The sequence below is a fragment of the Lissotriton vulgaris genome, chromosome 1_1 (genome assembly GCF_964263255.1).
Source record: "Lissotriton vulgaris chromosome 1_1, aLisVul1.2, whole genome shotgun sequence".
Lineage (NCBI taxonomy): Eukaryota > Metazoa > Chordata > Amphibia > Caudata > Salamandridae > Lissotriton > Lissotriton vulgaris.
Genome location: NC_141685.1, coordinates 40,348,983 through 40,373,546, shown reverse-complemented (window position 1 = coordinate 40,373,546; position 24,564 = coordinate 40,348,983). Strand labels below are relative to the sequence as shown.

The following is a 24,564-nucleotide window of genomic DNA, read 5'->3' as shown; positions in this document are numbered from 1 at the left end:
TTGATACAACTTTACAACGGAATTTTATTAATTTGTGTACAGTTGTGTGTATACAATAAAACAGCCTCCCCACCATAATTGATCTGTCTATTCATCTTGTTGGGATCTGGAGTAGCATGCTGGTAAGGTCAAAGGGAAGCGTGGTAAACTGAAAATGTGTGTGGCCTACCGTGAATCGTAGGTAATGGCGGTGGGCAGGCAAGTCGGGGATGTGAAAGTAAGTGTCCTGCAAGTCCAACGCTACCATCAAATCTCCAGGGTCGAAAGCAGATAAGACCTGAGCCAAGATTAACAACTTGAACGTCTCCTTTCGGAGAAAGCGGTTGATGTCCCTGAGAACTAAGCTAGGATGCAGGCCTTTGTCCTTCTTGGGTACCAAGAAGTAGTGGGAGTAGCAACCCTGACCTACTTCTGGCACAGGGACGCGTTTCACAAAGAGATCCATAACTTCCTGGAAGAGAAGGGCCAAATGATCCTCCGACATGGGATGAAATCACCACAAACTGCATGACCCGTACGCACTCCGCTGCTTGCGGAACTCCGCATAGACCGCCAGAGTTTTTTTGTCACTTTGCGGAGTCCCTCACTGAGGAACTCCGCATAGGCTTAATCTTATCATGAAAAAATAGATATCAGTCATATGTTAAGAAACAAGGGTGAGTAGAAACCTTTAGGGTGGAGTAAAATTTAAGACATTATTATTGTAATTTTTTGGGCAATTAGTTGATTTTTGCAAGCACTAACACTTCTCTGTGTAAAGTAAAGACCTTGAGAGTTTTGTAACTTTCAGATACTCAAATTGTGGATTCTGTTGAAATGAAAAATATTTCCAGGCCTGAAATTTCTTTGGAGGTTGCATGCGGGCAGCCTAAGTTATCCTGCAAGAGTTTCTTGATGAATTCTATTGCAACTACAATATGTGCTCTCTCATGTAAAGTCAGGTTGTTAGAAGCTTTTCTGCAACTAAAGATACGCCTTACTTTTCACCTGGTGTGGATGCATTTCTCATGTTTAGTGATATCTCCTTTCTGAGTATAACGTTTCTGGCTTTCCCCTCCTGTATATGGCTTTAGTCCAGTGTGAATTCTCTCATGTGAAATGACATTGTATTCAAGACTAAACCTTATCTGACATTCAAAACACACATAAGGCTTTTTTCCCCGTGTGAGTTCGCTCATGTCAAGTGAGAAGTAATTTGTACCCAAAACATTGCTTGCATTTCGAGCACTCATAAGGTCCCCAGAGTGAGATCGCTCATAAAGCATAACACTGTCTTTCAGATTCAACCTTTTATGGCATAAGGATTTTCTCTAGTGTGGAGTTTCTCATGGTGAAATAGCATTTTTTTCAGCAGCTTTTTTGGCATTCAGAGCACTCATAAGGTTTTTCATCAGTATGGAGTCACTTATGGTTAGTGAGGCTGTGCCTATCAAATAGGAATTTCTGGCATTCACAGAAATTGGTAATGTTTTTCCCCGGTGTGCGTCTGCTCATGTTATGTTATGTTATGTTATGAGCATTTATTACACGCACAGCTGCTCCAGCAAAGGAGCGTCCTGGCGCCTGACAAGGTAACAACATAACACAGCTTAAAAGGATAAAACGAATCAAGGAAATAGAAAGGTCTTGACGGCCCTACGAAATGAGAAAAGATCATCAAGGGCACGAATCTTTAAAGGAAGGGAATTCCACAGGGCCGCAGCACGTACTCGGAATGAGCGGCCGCCAGCACGGCTACGCTTGAACCGGGGTACTACTGCAAGATCGAGGTCCGACGAACGTAGAGAGCGGGCCGGAACATAGGGAGACAAGAGATTCAAAAGAATCTGGGCAGGAGAGCCCTTGAGGATCTTGTAGGACAAACAGAGCACTTTAAATTGAATCCTCTGCTTAATCGGCAGCCAATGAAGAGAGCGCAAGGTGTTGGCAGCGGAGCAGAATCTGGGTAAGCCCACGACTGCTCTAGCGGCCGCGTTTTGCACACGTTGTAGACGAGTAATTTCGGCCATGTAGATTGAGATTGAGTTTAAAATGTATGCTTTTCTGGCATTCGGAGAACTGATTATTTTGATGGTGTGTTTTCTTATGGCGCTTGTAACCATGTCTACCTCTGAATTTTTTCTGACATTTAGAGCACTGATAATTTTTTTTCTCCAGTGTGGATTTTCACATGATCAGTGAGATGAGATTTTTGTATGAAACATTTTTGGCATTCGGAGCACTGATAAGGTTTTTCCCCAGTGTGGATTCTTATATGCTTAGTGAGACTGCTTTTTACACTGAAACATATCTGGCATTCGGAGCACTGATAAGGTTTTTCCCCAGTGTGGTTCATTATATGCAGTGTGAGATGTCTTTTTTGAATGAAACATTTCTGGCATTCAGAGCACTGATAAGGTTTTTCCCCAGTGTGGATTCTTATATGCTGAGTGAGATACCTTTTTCGACTGAAACATATCTGGCATTCAGAGCACTGATAAGGTTTTTCCCCAGTGTGGATTTTTATATGCTCAGTGAGATTGCATTTTTGACTGAAACATTTGTGGCATTCAGAGCACTGATAAGGTTTTTCCCCAGTGTGGGTTCTTATATGCTGAGTGAGACTGCTTTTTTCACTGAAACAGTTGTCGCATTCAGTGCACTGATAACGTTTTACCCAAGTGTGGGTCCTTGTATGTTTAGTGAGTCTTTTTTTGTCACTGAAACATTTCTGGCATTCAGAGCACTGATAAGGTTTTTCCCCAGTGTGTAATCTCACATGTGCAGTTAGAAGTGATTTAAGTTGGAAATCTTTTGGGCATTCGGAGCACTGATAAGGTTTTTCCCCAGTGTGGGTTCTTATATGCAGCGTGAGATGTCTTTTTTCATTGAAACATTCCTGGCATTCAGAGCACTGATAAGGTTTTTCCCCAGTGTGGAATCTCACATGTGCAGTTAGAAGTGATTTAAGTGTGAAATGTTTTGGGCATTCAGAGCACTGATAACGTTTTTCCACAGAGTGGGTTAATGCATGTTGATATAGACTTGCTTTGACTCTAAAACTTTTCTGGCATTCAGAGCACTGAAAAGGTTTTTCCCCAGTGTGGATTCTCATATGCTCAGTGAGATAAGATTTACGCCTGAAACTTTTTTGGCATACTTTGCACGGAGAGTGTTTTCCCCCAGTGTGGATTCTCATATGTTCAGTGAGATAAGATTTACGCCTGAAACTTTTTTGGCATACTTTGCACTGAGAGTGGTTTTCCCCTGTGTGCATTCTGTCAAATTCTGTGAGATAAGATTTATGGCTGTATCTTTTTGGGCACAGGTAACTTTTTTCCCTAACTTTAGTTATTTTGCCTCGATTTTAGAGTCGGGCTTGTTTAGATAATGTTCAGCACTTATCTCTAAAAGAAATCGTGTGCAATCTTCTCAACACTTGAATTGAGCAAAAAATGTCGGGAAGCAATCCTGTAACACATGTTGAATTTTTTTTAACAGATAATAGTCTTTAGGTAATAGCCTCTCCGGCAGCAACTTAATTTGTGACTGAAGTTTTTCTCAAATCTATTTCTATAGGTTATTAGCAATGCAGTAATAACGTGTTAATCTGATATTTAATGATTAAACTGATAAGTACCTTTTTGCACAGGTGTAATGGCAGTAACTGAGGGCGTTAGAACGTGCAGAGTACTATTGTGGATCATTAGTCGGAGAACATCAGTTACTTCTACCCTTTCTTTGTTTGGGGTAAGTTTAAGGATTGTAGTTCTGAGGATGAGGATTTATTTACATTAGATATAGCGCAACAGTGCTCCTTTAATCAATTTTTATATTTAACAGTTTTACATATCACTCCTACACAACAGATAATGTTGAGGCGATTTACATAGAATTACAGAACAGTACACAATAAAAAGGAAAGAATCTGAGATGGTCATTAACACAATAAAGTGGTGAATTTTTAAGATTTTCGCAAGAAAGAGCAGAGTGGGTCAAGGTGTTATATCCCGAGGCAGATAGTCTCAAACTTGCGTAACTGGTTAAAAATGGTTGTTGAACAAAGGTGATTTTCCAATCTTTTGGTTGTTAACGTGTCAGCTTCGGAGTCTTCTTTTAGCGTCTTTTCTTTGATGGTATCCAGAAGAAACCTTAAGTTGTAACTTTCTTTTATGTAGTGTGTGCTTCCTCTCTAGAATTACATGATGCTTTAGATGAACGTTATTCTGTCATGCTGAGGCAATTTGTCTTTCTGATAATATTTCAGATGAGGATGCTGAAGCGGTCTTTCTACATTATTTCTGATGCTGTGTGCACAGATATGGCTTTGCTCTGGGTTAATTAAATGCAAAATTAGAGACTTCACTTACAGGTATAGTACTTTTCTCGCCACACTTAGATTTTTGGAAATTGTTTAAACGTAGTATGCTGGATGTCCTTCAGTTTTTCAAAATAATCCTTCTTATGGCACTGACATTCACTTGCTTAGTGCTAAATCTTGCTTTCTTCGTCCGTAATTTCAATCACCTATAGTATTAAAATTAAATAGTTAATACATGTACATTTCCAAAAATATAATTTACAAGCCAAATCAATGCAGAATTTTGAATATGCTGAGCTGTTTTTCAGACAGAGCAGAGTGCAGAATGGTAGCATGAGAGTACTTGGATGTAGGAGTGAGGTTTTGTAGAATTTTCAACATTTTATTAAGCTCACAAAGAATACATGTACCCTATGAAGTTGCAACATCATATCCCAAAGGCAGATTTGAAAGTCATATGGACTGGCACCAAACAGATATTAAAAAGCTATATACGATTAATTAATTTGTAATGCAGATTTATGGGAAGGGAATGACTCCTCCACGGACAACAGGCGTTTTTCCCTGCCCTGAGTTACCACCTACTTGTATCTGGTTTCCTGACTTTTGGGTTTTGGCCTCTGCCTCAAGCAAATCTATTGTGTGCTCTGAGGACTATGCCTAGACCAGGGGTCTCCAACCTTTTGTGTAGTCAGAGCTACTTCTGGCCAGTGAAAATCGTCGTGAGCTACTGAACCCGAAGCAACTCACGCATTTTTTCTGAGAGACCCCCCACGCCCAGTTTCATTGACTTTAAGCCTAATTTCATCAGAGCCCATACTGTGCATTTCTGCCCTCTGTTTCACTCGTTTGTTGTGCCTTTCTGCCCTCTGTTTCACTCATTTTCCCCTTGTTTTTTGTGGCTTCTGCTCTCTGTTTCACTCGTTTCCCCCTTGATTTTTGTGGCCTTCTGCCCTCTATTTCACTTGCTTTCCCCTTGTTTTTTGTGCCCTTGTGCCCTCTGTTTCCCTAATTTTTTGTGGCCTTCTGCTCTCTGTTTCACTTGTTTTTTTTGGCCTTCTGCTCTCTGTTTCACTTGTTTCCCCCTTATTTTTTGTGCCCTTCTGCCCTCTGTTTCACTCGTTTTCCCCTTGTTTTTGTGCCCTTCTGCCCTCTTTTTCACTCGTTTTTCCCTTGTTTTTGTACCCTTCTGCCCTCTGGTTCCCTCATTTTTTGTGCCTTTCTGCCCTCTGTTCCACCCGTTTTCCCCTTGTTTTTGTGCCCTTCTGCCCTCTGTTTCACTCATTTTCCCCTTGTTTTGTGCCCTTCTGCCCTCTGCTTCCCTCATTTTTCGTGCCCTTCTGCCTCTATTTCCCTCGTTTTTTGTGGCCTTCTGCCCTCTGTTTCATTCGTTTCCCCTTGTTTTTTGTGCCCTATGTTTCCCTCGTTTTTTGTGCCCTTCTGCCCTGTTTCCCTCGTTTTTCGTGACCTTCTGCCCTCTGTTTCCCTCGTTTTTTGTGGCCTTCTGTCCTCTGTTGCACTTGTTTTCCCCTTGTTTTCCGTGCCCTTCTGCCTTCTGTTTCCCTCTTTTTATGTGTCCTTCCGCCCTGTTTCACTAATTGTCCACTTGTTTTTTGTGCCCTTCTGCCCTCTGTTTCCCTCGTTTTTCGTGCCCTTCTGCCCTCTGTTTTCCTTGTTTTTTTGTGGCCTTCTGCTCTCTGTTTCACTCGTTTTCCCCTTGTTTTTCTGCCCTTCTGCCCTCTGTTCCCCTCGTTTTTTTGTGGCCATCTGCCCTGTTTCACTCGTTTTCCCCTTGTTTTTCGTGCCTTTCTGCCCTCTGTTTCCCTTGTTTTCCCCTTGTTTTGTGCCCTTCTGCCCTCTGTTTCCCTCGTTTTTTGTTTGTGCCCTTCTGCACTCTGTTTCCCTCGTTTTTTGTGCCCTTCTGCCCTCTGTTTCCTTCGTGTTTCGTGCCCTTCTGCCCACTGTTTCCCTTGTTTTTTGTGGCCTTCTGCCCCCTGTTTCACCCGTTTTCCCCTTGTTTTTTGTGTCCTTCTGCCCTCTGTTTCACTCGTTTGTCGTGCCCTTCTGCCCTCATTTTCCACGTGTTTTTCGTGCCCTTCTGCCCTCTGTTTTTGACGTTTTTCGTGCCCTTCTGCCCTCTATTTCATTCGTTTTCCACTTGTTTTTCGTGCCCTTCTGCACTCTGTTTCCTTCGTGTTTTGTGCCCTTCTGCCCTCTGTTTCCCTTGTTTTTTGTGGTCTTCGGCCCTCTGTTTCACTCGTTTTCCCCTTGTTTTTTGTGTCCTTCTGCCCTCTGTTTCCCTCGTTTGTCATGCCCATCTGCCCCCGTTTTCCACTTGTTTTTCGTGCCCTTCTGCCCTCTGTTTTCGTCGTTTTTTGTGCCCTTCTGCCCTCCATTTCATTTGTTTTCCACATGTTTTCCGTGCCCTTCTGCCCTCTGTTTCCCTCGTTTTTTATGCCTTTCTGCACTCTGTTTCCCTCGTTTGTCGTGCCCTTCGGCCCTCGTTTTCCACTTGTTTTTCGAGCCCTTCTGCCCTCTGTTTCCCTTGTTTTCCGTGCCCTTCTGCCCTCTGTTTCATTCGTTTTCCACTTGTTTTTCGTGCCCTTCTGCCCTCTGTTTCACCAGTTTTCCCCTTGTTTTTTATGCCCTTCTGCCCTCTGTTTCCCTCGTTTGTCGTGCCCTTCGGCCCTCGTTTTCCACTTGTTTTTCGAGCCCTTCTGCCCTCTGTTTCCCTTGTTTTCCGTGCCCTTCTGCCCTCTGTTTCATTCGTTTTCCACTTGTTTTTCGTGCCCTTCTGCCCTCTGTTTCCTTCGATTTTTGTGCCTTTCTGCCCTCTGTTTCCCTCATTTTTCATGCCCTTCTGCCCTCTGTTTCATTCGTTTTCCACTTGTTTTTTGTGCCCTTCTACCCTCTGTTTCCCTCGTTTTCTGTGTCCTTCTGCCCTCTGTTTCACTCGTTTTCCACTTGTTTTTCGTGCCCTTCTGCCCTCTGTTTCCCTCATTTTTCATGCCCTTCTGCCCTCTGTTTCATTCGTTTTCCACTTGTTTTTTGTGCCCTTCTACCCTCTGTTTCCCTCGTTTTCTGTGTCCTTCTGCCCTCTGTTTCACTCGTTTTCCACTTGTTTTTCGTGCCCTTCTGCCCTCTGTTTCCCTCATTTTTCGTTCCCTTCTGCCCTCTGTTTCATTCGTTTTCCACTTGTTTTTCATGCCCTTCTGCCTTCTGTTTACCTTGTTTTTCATGCCCTTCTGCCCTCTGTTTCTCCTAATTTTTCGTTCCCTTTTGCCCTCTGTTTCCCTCATTTTTTGTGCCCTTCTGCCCTCTGTTTCCTTCATTTTTTGTGCCCTTCTGCCCTGTTTCCCCTCGTTTTTCGTTCCCTTCTGCCCTCTGTTTCCCTCGTTTTTTGTGCCCTTCTGCCCTCTGTTTCACTCGTTTTCCCCTTGTTTTTCGTGCCCTTCTGCCCTCTGTTTCCCTCGTTTTTCGTGCCCTTCTGCCCTCTGTTTCACTCGTTTTCCACTTGTTTTTTGTGCCCTTCTGCCCTCTGTTTACATTGTTTTTCGTGCCGTTCTGCCCTCGATGACGTCACAGGGATCAGATTCTCACAAGAAGAGTCTGCAGCACCAGGAGAGGAGCGTCATCCTCTTCACTCGCCCCCACCCTCAGCTAAGCTCCAATCCGAGCGGCTGGTTTGGGTGAGGGCGGGCAAATGCAGCCGGAAAAGTAAATAGCCCATGAAGGGCTACACAAGCTGCTCCCACGGTCTCCGCGAGCTACCGGTAGCTCGCGATCGACCGGTTAGAGACCCCGGGCCTAGACCTATCCCTCAACTATGGTCCAGAGTGTGAATCAAGGGCAATGAAATTAAGGCGTACCTTCATGTATTCATTTTATTCCACCTTTTTCTGCACCTGGATTTACTGGGTGCAGAAAACCAGGACACAATCTTTTTCCAGACAGAAAACTTAGACTGAAAAGACGCATAAGACTCTGGTTGCAGCAGAAGCAGCCAAGACTTATGCTGTTTTTTTCACTAACTGGGGGAAACACACAATTCTTCCCCCTGTTGGTGTTCACAGTTGTTGTCTGCCTGTGATTCGGTGTTGAGTGCAGAGCGTATCGATTAGAGCCAAGGGGCCGAGACGAGGAGGAGTTGATGAGCAAGCGGAGCGGAGCCTGGGATGACTGCCAGGGTTTGTTTTGTGACCGGTTCCCGCTTCACCTGCGTCCTGTTATATGGGCGCTTTAAGTTCTACGGATCTGCGATGGAGGCAGGAACGGCCGTTGCCAGCACCGCAGTGCTAAAGCGCTGCTGGTGCTGCTCGTGCGGCGGCTGCTGCAGAGCACAGAGGAACACAGAGGAGCCTTGGCCTGCCACCTGATTTATGTCAAAAATGTGTTTATGAATTATTTTTTTCCACAGTCCACAGGCAAAAATTACATCATCACTTGGTCCCACGCAGGGGATCAGAAAGCCTCAACAGAGTTATAACAGGTGGACAAAGTGCATTGATCAATATAAATCAGCTCCTCCTCTTATTAGATAAGCCAAATGAAAGATACAGCTTCTAAGTGCCCCGGAGCTTAGAGAGAGAGATAAAAAAGAAAAAAAAAGACGATCATGCAACTTTGCTAAGCCAGCAGATAGGTCTAAAGAAAACTCAACGGCCTTCTGTAACGGTAATTTCTCCAGGTTGCTCCACCGAGGTGTTGTATGCGGAATAGCCAAAAAGCGTGAACAAACTCATCCTAACATGCGATAAGTAATTATGAATCTAACATGGAACAAAGAAAAAAACGAATAAAAAAACACTCCCCGGCGTGGCTACCGGCCGAGAAAGATGGTTGCGTTCTAGCAGAGCTCCGTGACTGCAGGGCACCTTCCCCGACAATCCACACAATAATCCTGACTTCAGCAGGCGCTGCTACGGCTGTATAAAAACGGGAGATCTTCCGGCTACTCCAGACTCCTAAAACTCAAGCGGCTACGAGACAGTGCAACCGGGGCCTAACAGCACTACGGAAGCCGGGGACTAAAGTTTCACGGCGGCCCGGCATATACATGACCCGACAAGAACTGCTCCTGGACACAGAATAAAGGTGGCAAAAACCAAAACGGAAGCGGCTGCGCACACAGGACATCCTTGGACTACAAGGTACTGGCAACTGCTGGAGGAGGCAGCGAGGGGGCTCTGACTGAAAACCCGACGTTACCGGGCAGGGACTGTGGACTGGGGACGCCGCAAGTACGGCGGTACAAAATGGCGGCTTAATCCTGGAACCAGCAGCCTCTCTGTTACCGCCACTGAGCACACCAGCCCGCTCACCTGCCCCACACGCAGCACTAGCTGCAAATCAGTGACACCAGCAGGCATTTTAAGGGGCCTAGATAGCACTGTGCGAAGACACCCGGCGCTGCCTCACGAGCTTAACGGGGCTATAGGGAGCAGTTCCACGGCGGAAAGACAGGAGCTGGAGGTACCACAGGCCGCTGGTTCTACACAGCGGACAAGCCCAGCGCAACGCAGGCCCACACGCGTGCCCGGAGTCACCAAGGAACACACTGTACAAGACATCGAGGAACAGTTGGCAAACGGGGCTCTTCTCCTGTCCTCACGAATTTTTGGGTGCGTGTACACTGCGATCAAGTACCATGACGGGCAGGGGGCCCAAGGTGCAACAGCCTCCGCACTTGGAAAAATATGCCTATGTAAAAGAACCCCAGAATGGTCAACCGAACGAAGCGCCACGCACATCATCCCAGAAGACCAACCCGCCTGGTGACGCCGAACAGGTCACCCTGAAAGACGTTATGGCGGCATTGCACACAATGCAAACTTCAATGGGCACTATCTCCACCGATATCTCCCTGATAAGGGCGGACTTCTCCAAGTTGTCAGACCGTTTGATTGAGGTGGAAAAAGCTACATCGGGGCTAACTGAGGACACGGCGGCCTTGAAACACAAAGTACAGAACCTGGAAGATGACAATCTGCTATTAAAGGCGAAACTTGACGAACAGGAAGGCCGCTCACGGCGCAACAAGGTACGCCTGGTGGGTGTACCGGAAACAACAGGACCTATTTGTAGAAGATTTGATCCAAACTAAGCTGCAACCGAAGGGCCTGTCAAATTATTTCTCAATAGAACGTGCCAACCGGGTGTCAGGGGGGAAACCAAAACCAGGGGCACCACCGCGTCCAATCTTAGCGAGGATCTTCAACTTTCACGACCGCGATGCCATCTTGCAGACAGCTCGAATGGCTCCACCAGTCAAAATTGACAACGCAGAGGTCACCTTCTATCCAGACTACACAGCAGCGGTGGCACAACAACTACGAAATTTCACGGAAGTGAAAAGGGAACTCCGTTCTAGAGAACTCAAATACTCAATACTCTTCCCAGCGAAGCTGCGTGTTGAAGCGGAGGGAAAAAAGTGTTTTTTTGAATCGCCCAAAGATGCGCAAAACTGGTTGGAGGGCTGGCGGCAGACAGGGAAACCCAGGAACCGGGAAGAAAGACAAAATAACCGATAATGGAAAAGACAGAAGCCCACAACAAACTGCATCACTGAAGCGACGCTATGACTTGGCTTTTTAAGGATTAAGGACCTCGCAGGCTGCCACGCTTCACATCACAGCAGTAGGAGACTATGATATGGACACAGCCCGAGATTGGGCGGTGAGCGCAGGGTGGTGGGTACTGTTACATTGACCTTCCTTACAATGGGTCGATTAAGGACGTGATACACAGGCAAGTTATGAAGACTCCTACAGGTAGGACCTACCGTGATGTTGGTAGCGCTGCATGGATATTGATGGGTGGGAAGGAGGCTATAACAGTCACGGTAGTCTCACCCTCACGAACACTACATTTTGTTCTGGGAAGTAAGCAATCTGGTCAGTTGGGGGTGGTGGATGGTTCTGTATCGGCCGGGCAGGGAGGCAGGGTGGGGGGTTGGGATTTTGATAGCGATAAGTTTCGGTTTGTTTTGGTCTCTGGTGAACAATGACCACTTTCTTCAGGGACTACAATTGTTTATCGGGGGCCATAATGAGCAATTGGAGATGGGGAGAGTCACAGATCCGATGGGGGGGAGGGCAGGCTTTTGAACTAGGGGCCCAGGATTCTTGAAGCAACTGTTACAATTTTTACGTTTAATATGTTACGTTATTTCAAGGAACAAGTTCACGTGTCAACTATACAATCTATGCGCACACAGGGCAGGTCATGTACAGCAGATATCAACAGTAGTCACTGACCATAGGATATACATATCAAGCACGACGGGAGACGAACACTCAGTTACCACTTCAGCCGGGCCCCCCTAGTCCATAATTTCGTGGAACGTGAATGGGTTGGGTCATAAGATTAAACGAGGGCTGGTCCTACAGTACCTGAAGCGCAAGGGGCCCTCGATTGTTCTACTCCAGGAAACACATTTGACAGGAACAACATGCAAGGCACTAGATAGATAGGGCTTTAAAATGGTAGCTCACGCTGTGTTCACATCTGGCTCTAGAGGGGTGGGAATCCTGGTCCATAAGAGCTCCACATTCATGATTAAGAACACTTGGACTGATGCACATGGACGATTTGCGGAACTAACTGGCCAGTGGGAAGGTAGGTTGCATCACATGCTCTCCGTTTATTTTCCCCCTACACTTCACAGGCAAGCATTTCAGGACCTCGGGAGGCTAACCACAATAGAGGACAATACACATTTCTTGTAAGACATTAGGGTGCCTACGCTTTCCCCGGAAGCCAGGGAAGACCTAGATGCTGACCTCTCGTCGGAAGAATTGGGGCGGGCACTGGCAGCACTCAACACAGGGAAAGCAATGGGTCCAAACGGGCTACCAGTAGAGCTGTACAAAAAAGTGGCAGGTCTTATCACACCTGACTTACTTAACATGTACAATGACTGCCTGGAGGATGGCAGGCTGCCACGGGATCAGCGAATAGCCAAAATTGTGGCAGTGCACAAACCGGGCAAACCTGCGCATTTGGCAGCCTCTTACCACCCAATATCGCTAATGAATACGGAAGCCAAAATACTGGCCAAAGCGTTGGCACTCCGACTACAGCCACACCTCAAGGACTTGGTTCACCCGGACCAATCAGGGTTCATGCCGGGACGTAACACCTCCCTTAATCTACGGAGGGTGCATGCCGTTATGGCCCGTACACCAGAGATACAGAAAGATGCAGCCATTCTTTCCTTGGATGCCACTATGGCCTTCGATTTAGTGGAATGGCCGTTCCTCTTTGCGGTACTTCGGAAGCTGGGACTTGGCCCAAAATTCTGTGCATGGATACAACTTTTATAAACAGAACCCCTCGCGCAAGTAGTAGCAAACGGAAGAATATCAAGAGAATTTCAAACTAGGAAGGGGTACCAGACAGGGATGTCCGCTGTCGCAGCTGCTAGTCGCCCTAGTGCTGGTACCGCTCGATGCATGGATCAGCCTACTAGACATTTTTACTGCATACGGGAAAGTATCCGGCTGCACTATTAACTGGACGAAATCGCTACTCTATGTATCGCATGGGCCTACACCCAAAATCCCGGCGGGATGCGTACTGCAGATCGTGACCAGAGATTTCAAGTACTTAGGAATATATGTCACCCCATCAGAGTCCATATTCATGGAAGAAAATTTAATGAGGCCCCTGGAACGACTCAGAGCGGACGTAAAACACTTGAGATCTCTCCCGCTGACGCTCCTGGGTAAAGCTGCACTATTTAAAATGCTAGCCCTTCTGAGATTCCTATATGCCCTACAAAATACCCCATTTCCTGTCCCCCTAAGTATTTCAAATCCATTGAAGCAGAAGTAACAACCCTATTGTGGGACGGTAAACCCCCCCGGATAGCACAACACAAACTGGTCCGGAGTTGGTATGACAGTGGTATTGCTCTACCGAATGTTAAACTCTACTACTGGGCATCACAACTGATGACAATAAATCAATGGTTGCACGTCCCACAGGACGAACCAGCATACAGGTTGGACCGGAGCCTCCTGCCGGCAGACGGACTGATGAAGGTGCTTTACACCTACGGAAAACAGGAAGGACTTACAGGACCAACGGCACACACAATTAAAATATGGCACGCCGCACAGAGGGCCTTGGAATGGGAGGGAGAGTTGACACAAATCACTCCCCTCTGGGACACAAGAAAACAGGGCATACTGGCGAACACAAAGGGATTCAAAGAGTGGGACCTAATTGGTATCTCTAAAATAGGCGACCTATGGGCGAAAGGAGAGATAATATCCTTTGAAAACTTGCAAGCGAGGTATAAGATGGCAGACTCGGAACGATTCTGTTACATACAGATACGACACGCATTACAAAGTGCATTTCCCCCAGAGACCAAATTGGTAGAATCCTCCCCTCTGGAGGATAGGCTCCTCACGGACTACATGGAAAAAAAGGCAACCTCCTACACATACAAGAAACTGATCAATAATCAACCAGACCCCCTGATAGCACTAAAGGGAAAATGGGAGACTGAATTGGGAGATATCGAGGAATCTGATTGGATGGACGCCCTAGCATCAGCCCGAGAGGCAGCGAATCCCATCCCGACTTAAACTCATTCAACTGAAAATATTAAAACGACATATTATCCTCGCACCACGATAATTAAACTGGGACACACACCAGATCACCTTTGCGTCAGAGGGTGTGGAGGTATTGGAACATTTTACCATATAATATGGGAATCCCCTATCATAAACCGCTATTGGTCAAGAGTATTAGCGATAATTTCAGAGGTGGGAGGAGCAGAAGTGATATATGGATTGATGTAGCCTGATTACTGTGTTAAGTTAGCATGAGCTTTTTGTGAGTTTAAACGCCATTTTTCCTTTCTGTTGCTTTTTGCACACGACACACATCTGCTGCTTTAGCTTTGAGCCTATTAAAATGTTTTCGGTTCATACGAGAATAATATGTTGTTACACTGATATCAGCCTTGCTTGGAAAGCTGTGTCTGTACAGTGAGTGCTGAAACCTTCAACGATATCTCAACACAGTAGTTGTTATGAGCACTGATCTTCGCACGTCCCTAGACATAACATACATGCAGCTGCAGCCAAGTTCTGGCTTTAGGCGCGTTTTATATTGCTTTGCACAAGAGTATAACACACACTTGATGGTGCTTCGCATGCAGAGAGCTGGTTGCTGATGATGAGATCCCTTACCACTTGGATCTTGAGGTATGGGGCCGCTCTGCTAAAACCCAAAAGAGACCTTCTTAGATATAATATGATATACTAGCTAGGGAGGGTGAGAGTTCATTCATTTTAGCATAATACTATGCTTGCACCGTTTGTGTTATATGGACTAGTGACTATACTGATTACTTTTGTTTCTTATAATATGTTTGCTTGTATTAGCTAAGATACTGCCCTTGAGAGCACTGCATTAGTGAATAAACATTTCAAATATGCATGTGTCCTCTTTTACTCCTTGTTCTGGATTGAAATGATTGTATAGCGAAAGAGTGTTCATGTGTTCCACGTTACCTGAGGTGTACTAAGTTCATGTTCTGGTTTGTCTAAGCATTGGGAGTTTATGATGACCAATGAGACACTGTAGCTAGTCTGGTAGGGGATTTTTGGGTAATAAGGTGAGTTTTGGGACATCCTAATTCACTGAGGTTCCAAGCCTCTATGCACAGTTCTGTCTGAGCACGGAATCCCTGCGACAGAGGTTCCCTGTGATCCCAGGTGTTGCCTCCTCAATATCTGGTAGCCCACCGACTTAAACCTAGCCTTACAGAACTGGGCTACATTGGGGGCGACAATCGCGAAGCGAAACATAGCAAAATACTGGGGCTCCGCGATAACACCTACACGTACACAATGAGAACGAGACATGGATATTGCGATGGTGGCTGAGAGGGCGGTTTACACGCACAGGGGCTGTCCCAAGAAATGGACCAGAATATGGGGTAAATGGAACGAATTCCGTGGGAACATATGTGAACCTCCTTTACAGATCCCCTCCCCAGAGGTCAGTCCCTAATTACACATGTACACGAAAGGGCTCGGCATGCAATAGCACGGCATGACAGTTACACACGTACAGCTGATGTGTGATGATACCACTGGCTAGCCTTTATTGTAACTGAAGTAGTTCCTAAATAATCATGACATGTACCTATGCACTGTACTCTGCTTATTGGGCTTTATGTCACCAATGCTAAAATCAATTGATTAGCTGTACGATTTTACTGCCTGTATGAAACTGTCTTGACACAATAAAGGTTTTTGAAAATGTAAAAAAAAACAACAACAAAAAAAACACTTCTTACCCCACCCATGGTGGCGGCGTGTTCATATTAACAAGAGGTTGGTCGACACTGGGATTGTGGTAAAAACTGGAAGAGATGGCGGGCTCTGATGGTGGAGGGGCACACCGCAGACGGACGGCCCTGGGAGAGGAAGGAGACAAGGGGGCCCCATTTAAATTCGAAATTCTTATCATTATCCCTGAAAATATCAGCCATACGTTCTAGGCTAAGCAGTATCCAAAGACGAGAGTGCCATAGGGATATAGCTGGAGCCTCCCTTCTCTTCCAGGCGGCTGCTAAGGTGACCTTAGCTGCCCCACACGCACCACTCTTAAAGTATGGGACTCAATTTCGGGCGACGACAGGTGGACTTCTTTTCCATCCCCATTCACTCCAATCCATTTCAATCCAGCTTTCCCCCCGGCCCAACATGAGCGACCCTTTGATGCCTGGAGAAGGGGAGGCTGCTTAGCTCTAATACATTTGTTCCACAATTTTGATCCCCTTACTTTTGATCAATGTCAAAGGGACTTTGTATTGAAGAACACGGAAAGATATCAGTATATCCAATTAATTCACTGGGCCCTCACACCTCAGATACGGGAGGCTGCTACTCGACCTCTCACAAAATTTGAGGCCTTTCTCACCAAGACTGCTAACATGAAAGGGGTGATCTCATTTATCTATAGCTTCCTCCTTAAAAGGATAAGTTACTTACCTGTAATCCTAGTTCTCTTCCAGGGGTATCCTCATCAAAGTCATAAGCACTGAATATTCCCGCCCATGAGCGGGATCGGGGTTCCGCACATGGGCGGGAATATTCAGTGCTTATGACTATTGATGAGGATCCCCTGGAAGAGAACAGTGCTTTACCCGCGCCCCCGGTATATGTTGTAAATCTTTATTCGGTAAAAATTTCACCATAAAAGAATGCATTTTATACAATTATACATTACTATATACTTAAAAAGAGAAGAGAATAAAAAAACATTATATAAAACCTTACGCAATAATTCCTTAAAATAGTAAAGCCTGCACCTTATACAGTACGATAATGGTTTTTGTGAGCCCCATCCAACCTTCTCATCACTACACTATACATAATGTAGGAGTGACTACCAGAGCAGTTCTAGTCTTAGCGTATCCCCCAACCAATAGGGGGGGGGGTGTTGCTTCATCCTTCTAATACGAGTCAACCATGCACTGCTCAAGAATTTGGCCACCCCGCATACCATGGCAGAGGAGGTCGGATCAGTAGTGAGAACTCTTAAGGCCATTTTGTGACATCTCAAACCCAACCCAATACATACTGGTTTCAACCGAACCTTCCTGGCAACTTTGTAGGCGGGGCAGGCAAAAAATAGATGCGCCACAGACTCCTTTGGGGCCGCGCACCCTTGGCAGGTACGCCGTGAGCCACCAGCATTGGACCACCCTGCGGTGAACTCGTGCACCGGAAGGGTCCCATACCTGAGTTTTAGATAAAGGGCTCTATCCAAGGGCTTGGCTATGAGGTCGAGGAAGGGTTCCAACTTCCTAGTCCATTTGAACTCTAAAAACCGCTCTGTGAGTATACCGCCACCTCCATTGCGTGTTGCCTCTGCCTGGATCCAGTCCCAGTATAGTTTCTTAATCACTGGTTTGGGAGGTGGCTTTTGACTCACCCACACATCTCTCATGCCCAGTTGCACCAACAGCTGCCTCACATTAGACAACCACCCGATCTTATTACAGCGGTCCAGCAGGATTAGTTCATCCAGCATGGCAGCATAGTTGGCGAGCTCCCCAGTCCTTCGCAGTCGAGCCCAAAACAGTAGGGGGCGCAGCCGCACTAAATCTTTAAAAGAACGCCTACCCAAATCTAGCCGCAGAGGAATTAGAGGGGTGGAGACAGGGAGAGCTACCAGATCCCTCAAGAACTTGTTTTCCCCTGCAACTAACTCTGTGACATTTTCGAACCCCCATAGCTCCGAGCCATACAATGCAGCCGGAAGGATCTGACCCTCATATATTGCCATGACCGGTGCCATGGGTTTGCTCGTTGACTCCCGATGCTCTCTCAGAGTCGCCCCTGACACTCTTTTGTGGCTAAGTAACAGTTTAGCCAGATGGTCCTTCCAATTCATTCGACTATTTACCCGCACCCCCAAATAGTCGAATGAGTGAACCAACTCCAGGGGTGCCCCATTGAGCGTAAAGTTGTTTCTAAATCTTTTGGAGGGAGAGAGGGCCATGAGCTTAGTTTTCGTGGTATTAATAGTGAGTCCTCTATCTATGCAAAAGGAGCTGAATCGGTCTAGGAGCCTTTGGAGTCCCACCGGGGATGTAGAGATCAGTATGGTGTCATCCGCGAAGAGTAGAGTGGGGATTCTTTCCCCCGCCAGGGATGGTGCATCCACCTCTTCCTCTCTCAGATGGTCCACCACTCCATTCACAAACAGAGAGAAGAGGGTCGGAGCCATAACGCATCCCTGGCGTACTCCCCTCCTCACGGGCACCCTATCTGTCAGCTGGCCCTGGGTGCCCCATCTGATCCTCGCATAATTCCCCTCGTGGAGCCTTACAATAAAATTCAAAAGAGACCCGGGGAAACCCATCTTCTCCAATGTTTCCCATAGCCTTGCTCGAGGGACCAGGTCGAAAGCCGTCTTGAGATCGATGAAAGCCATGTAAAGGCTGCCCCTTTTGATGGTAACTGTCTTCCAGTAGATCCCAAAAAAGCGGAAGACCTGGTCCATCGTGCCTACCCTTTGGCGGAATCCTGCTTGGAGGTGGGAGAGGATTTGTTTCTCTTCCATCCAGGCCCCAACCCTTGAGATAATGACCCTGCCAACCACTTTCTGAATCACGTCTATCAGACTGATAGGTCTGTAATTGGCAGGGTCCTCTCTAGCCCCCTTTTTAAACACGGTTACCACCTCGGCACCCTTCCAAGAGTCTGGCACGGGGTGTCCCCTGTCAATAAGATTCATTATAAGGGCAATCAGTTCGGCCCAAGCCCTGGGTTCCTTTATCAAAAGGTCCCCCGGTATCCCATCCGGTCCGGCCACCTTCTTCGGGGTCAGATGTCTGATAGCCGCTGCTACCTTCGAGGGCGAGAATGGGTCCTCAGGCTCCCTTATAAGTTTCCCTTCTCTGCCCCTGGCTGCTGTTAAAGAAGGGGCAATTTCAGGTCCACCATATAATGTCGAGAAGTGATCTACCCATTGCTGACTTGTTATGTGGGAGGCTAGTGGCTGTGCACTCTGTTGTCTAGCGTTATTAATAAGGTCCCAGAATAACTTTGGATTCCTCATGGTGACAGCACAGTTTAAATCCTGCCAATGTTGCTCCTCCCACTCCCGTTTGGCCTGTGCCACTACCCTTAGATAATCCTTCCTAGCCGCTCTAACTAGTGAGGGATCTTTTTTGAGTAGGGCTGCTGTTAGGTCTTGACTTTTCCCCTTACACTGGGCAGAGTACCAGGGGTTACTAGTAATGGGGGGTATGTTGTGGGCTCTGCGGCTTTTCCCTTTGGTTGAGAAATATTGGCTTACCTGGTCTATTGTATTTTTGTAAGCTATATCAAAGGCAATGGTCGGTTCCGGGACATGTCCTAACCCCTGTTGCCGTGCCGCCAGGTCCAGGGTCAGTTCTACCACAAGAGATTTTATACTCCCAAGTTGCTCTTCCTTTAATTGTGCCTTGTCCCATTTCAACCTACGGTTATTATTGTAGGGGGCTACCTCTTTAGTTAACCTCAAGGGAGCACTGATCTCCCCACCCTTTCTGTTACCCCACCTGAACTTGCTACAGAGGGGGTTGTGGTCGTTATCCTGTGTAGCCACCACCTCCATGTCTATCAAGTCTTTCCACAATCTAACGTCCAGTAAGATGTAGTCAATTCTGGACGGACCATTAAGTCTATTGAATGTCATTGCACCAACCCTGTCGGACACGGTCCTACCGTTGAGTGCTCTTAAATTATGTTCCCTAGTGAGGGCATTAATTTGTATTGCCCTTGCTGACCATTTTCGAATAGGGGTTAGTGACAAGGCTGGATAGACCATCTAGAGTCTTCTCCCTCGATGCCCAGGGGATCGTCCCCGCTAAGCGGTTCAAACGAGCAATTAAAGTCCCCGCCCACTATGATTTTTGCAGAAGGGGAACACTTAGCTATTGCTAGGTCTAAACTCGTTAAGGTTAATGAGGTGGTGTCCCCCAGTGTCCCTCTAGCATAGACATTAAATAATTCAAGCCTACTCCTCTCAACATATCCCCTAGTTGAGAGGTGTAGGAGGTCCCTACATGCTGAATCTTGAATAGCGATTTTCCAATCCAGATCAATTTTGATCCAAACCAATAGTCCTCCCGCGGGTCTGCCCTTCCCATTGCTTACTGCGGGGGAGGAATATGTGGTATAGCCTGATTTATGTAGTGGGAGCAGGCTCCAGGTTTCCTGGAATAGGCAGACATCAAACTTGTCGATGAATGTGTGCCATTCCGGTAAAGCCATCTTTCTTTTTAACCCTGCCACATTCCAGGATAACAGGTGTATAACCTTATGACCTATAGGAGCCAAACCAGGAACCCCCTTGTTCCCATTCCTCCCCCCCTCTTTAGTCATGGGAATATCGTCCACAAGGGTAGATGGCTCAGGGGGTACAGTACTGCCAGCTATGTGGACTGTACACGGTACATTCGTAGTGGGTATGGTAAAGTTACTAACCGTGCTTTGGGCTACCGGGGGACCTGCATTTTCTCTTGCCACCCCTGGAACCTCAAAATCAATGCCCTTTGGATTAACCATACTTAGATGTACACCCTTCTCCCCCGTAGTCTGTGAGCATCAATCGCAATCTTCCATACCAGATAGTAATGAAAACCTGTTGCCTGTCTCCAAAGGGGTAAAGGGCCTCAAGTGTTCCATTCTAATGTTAGAAGTTCTATTGTTTCTCTGGGTTGCTATAATCCAGCCAAAAGGGTCAACCGTCTGGACGGGATACTGGCCGTGAGGGGCATACCTATTGCTATATAGTGGCGGAGGGATCGCATGGGGTGGGTACAACCCATTTGTGTAGCCTGGGGGAAGCACCACAAATCTAGGGTAAAAATATGTCAGAGCCCGTGGGGTAATTAGATTATCCCCGCTTCCAATGGGCCAATTTAATATATAGTCCACTGCCCGCGGGTCTCTAAAATTAACCACCACCAGGTCACCCTCAATATCTTTACGTCTACCACCCAACCAGTTAAGCCGCCTAACATGCACTATCTCCCCATCGATGTTGTGTGCAATGGGCCTGTAAGTGCGCAACCAGTGCGTTATTTTATATTTCAGTTGGGTATAACCCTCTCTCTTATTATCTAATAACGGCGGGACCCCTGTCAAGACGACCACAAAAGGCACCGCTTGTGGAGGTATCTCCACTTGCGGCCTTTTGGTCTCTGGGGCTCTAATGTGTCTGGAGCTACCCTGATCCTCCCGCGTGTTTTCTGTGGGGGCCGTTGTCAATCCCCCCTGGGTGTCACCCCTTTCTCTGCTACTTGGATGCTTGAAGGCTTTAGAGGGGGGGGGGGCTTTTGTTGTACAGGGTCAGCCCTACCAGGGGGCTGAGACTTCAGATTAGGGGACTGAGTTGGAGCTGTTAGAACATTCGTAGCGGGTGGTCTTAAGGCGGTTACGGGCGCAACCGCCCCAGTCGCCTGGGCCTTGGCTATAGTAACCATACTACTTATGGCAGTCTCTAGGATGGTAAGTCTAATCTCGACTTTCTTTATACTCTCACTAATGGGCAAGAGCAGAGACCTAAGTAGGAATTCCAAGTTCCCTGACGAACAAACGGCGGGCGGTAATACATTCAATGGTAGGTCCCCAGGAGTATTGACATGGCCTGTAGTGTTGATACCCTCAGCAGATGGAGCACCTACTAACGGTGGAGGAAAGATTGGATGGGATTCTGGCACCTCCACTGTTACCGTATCAGCGACAGCCACGGGTTCTGAAGATTTCCCAAAATCAGAGTGGGGAATTTTAGCTTTGCCCTGCCCTCCCCTCAGCTTCCTTCTTCTCTTACTTGGAGGTGGACCATGCGTCTCTACCACTTTAACTTGTTTTGGCTTTGCCTTCCTTGACTTTACTACAGTAAGACTCTGGGTGGTTAAATCAACCGCCGAACCTCTATAACTGGGAGGAGGGGAAACACTTATAACCTGGTCAGGAGACAAGCAGGGATTGGGAATGCAATCCCGCAATAAGAGAGGGACACCTTCTTGTGATAGGGGGACCTCACTAATATTTAAGGAGCCTCCCTCCTGGGCTACATGATGAGGAGTGGTATCGATGAGGGGCCTATTTTTCATATTTTCGATTGAGTGACGGCGCTCTGCCCTACGCTAAGCCAATGAAGCTTCATTATCGCCCTCACTCAGGGCCCTGGAGAAATAATTGTCCAATGTTCCATTTCTCGTCCCCACCACCCTCCCAGTGAGTCCCTTCACAGCCGGCGATGCCATGTCCTTAGCCTAAGTCCAAGACCACAGTTCCAGAAAAATGCAAGCGTAAGAGGGTAGGCCCAGCCCAGCCTACACTGGCCTACGAGGGCCTCAGAGGGCCAGCCCTTTGCCCGGGCTTAGCCCCGCACTTCGACCTGCGCGCGTCCCGCTGCCCGGAAAAGACAGTCCACTCTTTTAACCCACAGCTGTCAAGAGGGCGTGGCCGCTGCGGAAAGAGGCTGCAGCTGGTTAGGACGCCTCGCAGTCCCGCAGCGGTAACAAAGGGTCAGCGGTTCCTGGCAAGCAGGCAGCAGCGCCTACAGCGTCCTCACAACCCCCGGCAGCACACAGCAAGGGTCCAACTCCCCCAAAGGTCCAGGCAGGAACAAGGTACAAGTGAGTAGCACCCGCGCAGCGGGTGCTGCGAAAGGTTATACCTTTCTGGTGTCAAGGGGGCGTGGCTGCTGTGGGAAGAGGCTGCAGCTGGTTAGGACGCCTCGCAGTCCCGCAGCGGTAACGAAGGGTCAGCGGTTCCTGGCAAGCAGGCAGCAGCGCCTACAGCGTCCTCACAACCCCCGGCAGCACACAGCAAGGGTCCAACTCCCCCGAAGGTCCAGGCAGGAACAAGGTACAAGTGAGTAGCAACCGCGCAGCGGGTGCTGTGAAAGGTTATACCTTTCTGGTGTCAAGGGGGCGTGGCTGCTGCGGGAAGAGGCTGCAGCTGGTTAGGACGCCTCGCAGTCCCGCAGCGGTAACGAAGGGTCAGCGGTTCCTGGCAAGCAGGCAGCAGCGCCTACAGCGTCCTCACAACCCCCGGCAGCACACAGCAAGGGTCCAACTCCCCCGAAGGTCCAGGCAGGAACAAGGTACAAGTGAGTAGCACCCGCGCAGCGGGTGCTGCGAAAGGTTATACCTTTCTGGTGTCAAGGGGGCGTGGCCGCTGCGGGAAGAGGCTGCAGCTGGTTAGGACGCCTCGCAGTCCCGCAGCGGTAAGGAAGGGTCAGCGGTTCCTGGCAAGCAGGCAGCAACGCCTACAGCGTCCTCACAACCCCCGGCAGCACACAGCAAGGGTCCAACTCCCCCGAAGGTCCAGGCAGGAACAAGGTATAAGTGAGTAGCACCCGCGCAGCGGGTGCTGCGAAAGGTTATACCTTTCTGGTGTCAAGGGGGCGTGGCTGCTGCGGGAAGAGGCTGCAGCTGGTTAGGACGCCTCGCAGTCCCGCAGCGGTAACGAAGGGTCAGCGGTTCCTGGCAAGCAGGCAGCAGCGCCTACAGCGTCCTCACAACCCCCGGCAGCACACAGCAAGGGTCCAACTCCCCCGAAGGTCCAGGCAGGAACAAGGTACAAGTCAGTATATGTCAATGTGGGAAGACTTAATTCACAGTCCTATTTCGGATGAGGAATGGACGCATCTATGGCCCGACATCGCACGCTTCAATCATTCCTCAGAACTCAGGGAACTGCCGCCAGATTTTACGTATACACCAATCATTGAGGAGAGCAGAGCTGAGTAGAGGAGTGGAGGGAAGCACCTACATCTGCCGTCTGTAGTGGGACTGGCTCTGGATCCCGCTCTTGCTCCTGAAGGATTGCCAGCATTCTCCCTTGTACTCTTGACAGCGATGAATAGCAACAAACAAGCAATGAACAGTGAGTGGTGAGTGACAAGTGGCAAGAGGTGTGTGGCATGTGGCGAGTAGTTAAGGTTGATCGGTCCGTAAGTCGCTGAGCCATTTCAGTCTGTAATAAGTCTGTAATACAAAATCTGAGAAATTATGCAAAGGGGAAAGTGACAATAGACTTTGATCCTGTTGAAGCACCCCTCGACCCCTGAATTACTCTGCATGCCTAGACTACAGCCCTACCCGGAGCCCGATATTAATCAATTGATGAATGAATTAGTTAATTAAATAAGTAACCAGCAGCACCGGCGGATTCTGTACTGAGGTGTGCTTTGGGGGTGTTTTCCCTTGGAGGTGTTTGGAGGTGTTTTTGTCCAATCAAAGCACCATTTGGTTTGATTTTCTGAAAGAAGCAAGACTTCTTCACCTTAGAGGGTGTATTATGAGGTCAGGAAAAGAGCGGCCACCTTTCCCTCCTATCAAAAGGAAAAGAAAAATACAACAAACACTAATATTAGATATGTTTAAAATAAAACAGACAGGTGACGTATAGTCCTTTAAATCATCTAAGGTCCATACATTTGGGAAACTGGGAAAGTCGCAGTCAAAGTTTGATTTTATGAAAGATCCAACTGGTGCTATGCTAACATTGCTAACTAACCCATGTGATCTTCAAACTCCGATTAAACCACTGAGTAGAAAAAATATTATATCCCCTAAGCAAGGAGTAAGTGAACCAGGCCACCCTGAGTCTGAAGCTGAAGTCGAACGAATGTCAAATTCAACTAAGGACCAAGGCAACCATTGGGGTCAAATAACGGACCTAGAGACGTTAACTATTCCACTTACTGGTCGTTCACAACAA

At 47.5% G+C, this 24,564-nt stretch overlaps 1 pseudogene; it reads right to left on the bottom strand.

The window, feature by feature from the left end:
- Positions 1-1,607: 1,607 nt before the first annotated feature.
- The window catches only part of LOC147737111 (uncharacterized), a 305,409-nt pseudogene continuing 282,452 nt past the window's right edge, over positions 1,608-24,564 (bottom strand).